The sequence below is a fragment of the Aegilops tauschii genome, chromosome 4 (genome assembly GCF_002575655.3).
Source record: "Aegilops tauschii subsp. strangulata cultivar AL8/78 chromosome 4, Aet v6.0, whole genome shotgun sequence".
Taxonomy (NCBI): domain Eukaryota; kingdom Viridiplantae; phylum Streptophyta; class Magnoliopsida; order Poales; family Poaceae; genus Aegilops; species Aegilops tauschii.
In genome coordinates this window covers 64,799,027-64,804,841 of record NC_053038.3, presented here as the reverse complement: position 1 = coordinate 64,804,841, position 5,815 = coordinate 64,799,027, and positions in this window count along the sequence as shown.

Genomic DNA, 5,815 nt, shown 5'->3' with positions numbered 1-5,815 from the left:
ATTTCCAAATGAAATTCAAATATTTTCAAATACCCGTTTCATTTAATTAAATGGAAGAAGTCATGTCATCTTCTCTCTAGGGTTTTGTATTTAAAAAGAATCTGAATTCATGAAGATAAAAATGAAAGTTTGGGAAAGTCCTTTTATTCCCTCTCATTTAGCTTTCAAAAGGTTTCGAATTTCACTCAATTTCACACAATCAATCAAACAATCAATCAAATCTATCTATTTATTATAACATTCCAAAATTTAGAATTTTGGGATGTTACAGCCCACCTGGTGGACCTCCCTCTGATATTATTTGCACCAGAAATTCAGAAATATTCAGAAAAAAATTATATTAAATTTTCAGGGCATTCTGAGAACTTTTATTTTTGGGTCATTTTTTATTGCACTGGAAATTCAGAAAATAGACAAAATATGGCGTGTTATTTTATTTAACTAGTAAGAACAGAAAACAAAGAGTAAGGACAGAAGGTAGTGCTTACTAAATTCATCAACTTCATACCGCTCAAAAATGATTCATTAATAAGGTTGATCAGGTCTTATTAACAACCACTTTTGATTAGCATGAAACCGAAGAACTTTCGTAAATCACTAAGTTACCTCAACGGGGATATGAATGTCCCCAACAATAAACATTTCATATTTCTTTTTGACTGTAGGTGGAGGTATTTGGAAACTTCCAATAGTGATTGTCAGAGATTTTTCAATAACATTAATACCATTCACTTGGAATTGTTTCTTCGAAAGGTGCACCGTATGCTCATTACCATTGATGTGAAAAGTGACCTTGCTTTTATTGCAATCAATAACAGCCCCTGCAGTATTCAGAAAAGGTGTACCAAGAATAATCGAGATGTTGTCGTCCTCGGGCATCTCAAGTATAACAAAGTCAGTCAAAATAGTAACATTAGCAACAACAACGGGCACATCCTCACAGATACCGATAGGTATGGCAGTTGATTTATCAGCCATTTGCAATTTTTAGTAGGTGTGAGTTTATTCAAGTCAAGTCTTTTATATAAAGAGAAAGACATAACACTAACACCAGCTCCTAAATCACACAAAGCAGTTTTCACATAATTCTTTTTGATGGAGCAAGGTATAGTTGGTATTCCCGGATCTCCAAGTTTTTTATGTACTCCATCTTTGAAAGTGTAATTAGCAAGCATAGTGGAGATTTCAGCTTCCGATATTTTTTTCTTATTTGTGATGATGTCTTTCATATACTTTGCATAAGGAGGCATTTTCAAGATATCAGTCAAGCGAGTACGCAAAAAGACTGGGCTCAGCATTTCAGCAAAGCGTTCAAATTCTTCATCGTCTTTCTTTTTAGTTGACTTGGGTGGAAAAGGCATAGGCTTTTGAACCCACAGTTCTCTTTCTTTACCGTGTTTCCGAGCCACAAAGTCTTTTTTATCATACCTTCTATTTTTAGGTTGTGGGTTATCAAGATCAACAGGTGGTTCTATCTCAACATCATTGTTTGCTTCTTTATCATTATTTGTTTGAGTGTCTTCATGAACCTCGTCATTATCTTTTTCATTATCACTAGGTGAGTGTTCATTACCAGATTGAGTTTCAGCATCAGAGATAGAAGTTCCATTTTCATTATCAGGAGGTTTTTCTATTTCAGGTTCACTAGAAGTATGCAAAGTCCTATCATTTTTCTTTTTCTTTGTAGAAGAACTAGGTGCACTAGTGTTATTTCTTTGTGAATCTTGTTCAATTCTTTTTGGGTGTCCCTCAGGATAAAGTGGTTCCTGAGTCATTTTACCTCCTCCAGTTGCAACTCTAACAGCAAAGTCATGTATATTATTATTCATTTCATCAAGCAATTATCTTTGTGATTTAGCAACTTGTTCTAACTGAGTTTGAACCATAGAAGCATGTTTTCTAACACCTCTAACATCATTTGAAATTCTAAATAACAAGTAACTCAAGCGAGCAATCATATCAGAACTATATTTCAACTATTTCATAATATTTGCATTGAAGTGATCTTGTTTTCTAATGTAGTTTTCAAACTCATAAAGGCATTGACTAGGATGCATATTGTGAGGATTATCATTTTCATTGAACTTCATAAGAGAATTTACCTCTACCACCTTAGGTAGTGGTGGTGTATTAAGCCCATGTATTTCTTCAATAGGAGGTAAATTTTTAACATCTTCAGCTTTAATACATTTTTTAGGTAAAGCGAACGTCAAGCGTGCGTAGAGTTGTATCGGCGGTCGATAGAACTTGAGGGAATATTTGTTCTACCTTTAGCTCCTCATTGGGTTCGACACTCTTACTTAACGAAAGAGGCTACAATTGATCCCCTATACATGTGGGTTATCAAGACCTTTTTCTGGCGGTGTTGCCGGGGAGTTATAGCGTGGGGTGAATATTCTCGTGTGTGCTTGTTTGCTTTATCACCAAGTAGTTTTTATTTGCTGTTCTATGTTGTGCTCTATCTTTAGTTATGGATATGGAACACGAAATTCCAAAAAAATTAGGTTTACTTGCCACTCATGGAGATGGGGAACCTCCTAAAACCCTCGATGCTCACTAAGTGAAAGATATTATGCACTACTTTAATAATCCTGAGAAAACCTCATTCAATTATATAATGGGAGACACGTTGGATCAACATGAATACTTTAGGGATTATCGGATCCGGGGCATCGGATCCGGGGCGTTACAACACTCCTCCACTAATAAGAGATCTCGTCCCGAGATCTTAGGACCGAGATGGAAGGAAAAAGGGATGAGGTGGAATAAGAACAAAACAGTGACGATGAACAAAGTCAAGAACACTCGAGTAGGAAAGAGGAATGTTGAATCAGACAAGAAGCAAAAGCTCAAGGAATAAGGCTGAATTCTAAACCACTCCGGTTAGGACAAGATCGAAAAGGAATAATAACGAAGGAATTTATGCAGCACTCCGGCTGAACAAGGAAAGAATAGAACATGAACTTGAGAAATGGAACGATACTTGACTTGAGGAACAACACAAAACCTGCAGAAGACTTGAAAGAGTGGAATGAGAAGAACGGGGAAGAAGATGACAACTTCTACCATGAATGAAATACATAGCATCCTTGGAAGGAAACATTGAACGGAGTTGTTGGAAATTCAACAACAAAAGAATAAGCTTGTTGTGGACTTATGGATAACATCTCAAAATTATGAGGTGGTAACCTACCACAAGCGGAAAAGATAGAAAAACTGAGAAGAACGAAGAAATGCAAAACTCCACTTCAGAAGAATATGGAGAATTAATTGCACTTTGAGAAGCAAGAAGAAGATACTTGAGCTACGCCTACAAGAATCTTGATGAACACTTGAAGAATGACTTAAATCACGACGAGCCACCGTGATGAACTCCGGTAACAAAAGAATGACGAGATAAAATTGAAGGATGAAAGGGATAAGATTAAATCCTTGCGATGATTTGGATGGAGGTTCGCGACGAAATCGGCGAGAAGCTTAGAACTCCGGAAAAGAAAAGATGAAAGCACTTTGAACCGAGAATGTGATAAGATGAACAATCTCCGAAAAGAAGAGATAAAACCACTTGAAGAAAGAAGAATAAGGATTACGTTATGCTTATCCTCCACCGATTAAATTGATGAGAAACAATGGATTTGCATACTACTTATTCTCGTTGGAAAGATTAAGGGGGGATATAGCACAAAATTTGGGGAAGTCTTCATGAACCACCGGTAGGGCTGGAAAGAACGAATCAATTTATATGATAACAACAGAAAGAATCTTGAACGAGCCACCGTAGGAATTCAAAATTGAATGACGAAGGAGAATGACTCACCGGGAAAATAGGAAAAGCACGAATATACTTGAGGGAATCAAGATGCAATTGAAAGAAGAGATCGCGAGCTGATTGAAGCATACTTGAACGAAGCACCGGAAGAATATGTAAACGAACGAAGGGGCACGAATATAGAATAATCGGAGAACGGATTTGAAAACTTAGAACGAAGAAATATTCTGAAATGGAGGCCTCCGGATAATTGAGACGGAAAACAATTCCTGAAATACTCCGGATGGGTGAAAATAATTGCATGACTTATAACAATTTGATAGGATAACCATGGAGCTAGCACCGCGAATTTCCGGGGGAATGGACAAGATTTAGGGAAAACTCTACTTCAGTCTTCAAATGTTGAGAGTGACGACGAGAAATAACGCCAAAATTGTTGATATACTCCGGGAGAATGAAAAACGAAGAGGTTGAGCCAACAATGAAAATATTTTGAAATCGATCTTGGAAAGCGTCTTACTGAAGAAATTCATACTTACATCAAACTTCGAAAAGGATTTGAGAATAGCTCCGGGAAATTAGAAGAGTCAGGTAAGATCCTGGGAAAAGACCTGTGGGTTAGGGCCCACTAAAAAGAAACACCGTTGGAAAGGATAGTTGAATGGGAAATGATGCACCGGAACAATTGAAATATTTGAATGAGGTGACAACCTCGAATTAGATGGATGCAAACACGAATCTTCTGAGATGTCTTCAACACTCCGGAACAATTAAATGACGAGAGGGGAACGAGCAACGGGAAACATTTGAGCCGAGGAAAAAGTATAATCACTACCGAAAATTGGACTTGAATCCACCGGAGAAGAAAACAAGACGAATCAATGATGAACTTGACAAGAATTCACCGGTTGAAATGATTGAGGAAAGACTGAAGAGGTTCCGCACGAATGAAATTGATGCTCGAAAGAGACTCAAGCTCCGGGAATAAAAGGGGATGGGAGGGCGGGAAAACAACGGCAACTTGGAAGGGGAAACCGATGAATAACTTTGAAGAGAAAATGCCGGTTGAAATCATTGAGGGAAGAATGCACAGACTTCGCACGAGTAGGATGGATACTCGATTACGAACTCCGGTTCCGAGAAGAAGAAGGGTGGGCGGGTGGGAAAAACAAGGACAACTTTGGATGGGGAAACAACATCGAAAGGGAAAGAACTAACGACTGATCTTGCGAAAGGTGACGAGGGTCGAAACCACTCGAAGAGAAGTGCGCCGGATTGAAAAGAGGATGGACAACGAACGAAAACTAACCGCGTGGTCCTAAAGAAAATTTGAAGGGGAAGAGAAATAATTCAAAACACCTACGTCAAGATTCCTCACCAGAGCGACGAAGGGGCTGAGGAGTAAAAGAATTCTTACTCTCCGATATAACTAGACTCCGAAATAGTTTTCTTCTAGACTCAACAACGGCCAAACTACATGATCAATCATGGGGGGCTCCTAAGGTCGGTCGAGGCTCTGATACCAACTTGTCACGCCCAATATGCGACCCTATCCCAGAGGAACTCGAAGGTCCCACCAAGGATAGACCCGCATATTGAAACGCTTTTGCAAGGTGGATATCATTACATCAACATTACATAAAAGATGGGCATATATACAAGGCATACAAATGCTGCAAGAATACATCAATAGAACATACATAAGAACAACATCCGACTACGGATGAAACACAACCAGAAGCTCAAGCGACATCCACCCTGCTAGCCCAGGCTGCCGACCTGGAACCTATCCCCTGATCGAAGAAGAAGCAGAAGAAGAACTCCAAACAAGTAACATCGCTCTCGCGTCAGGATCATCGCAAAACCTATACATGCAACTGTTGTTGTAGTAATTTGTGAGCCACGAGGACTCAGCAATCCCATTACCATGGGTATCAAGACTAGCAAAGCTTAAAGGGTAAGGAAGGGGTAAAGTGGTGAGGTTGCAGCAGCGACTAAGCATGTATGGTGGCTAACATACGCAAATAAGAGCGAGAAGAGAAGCAA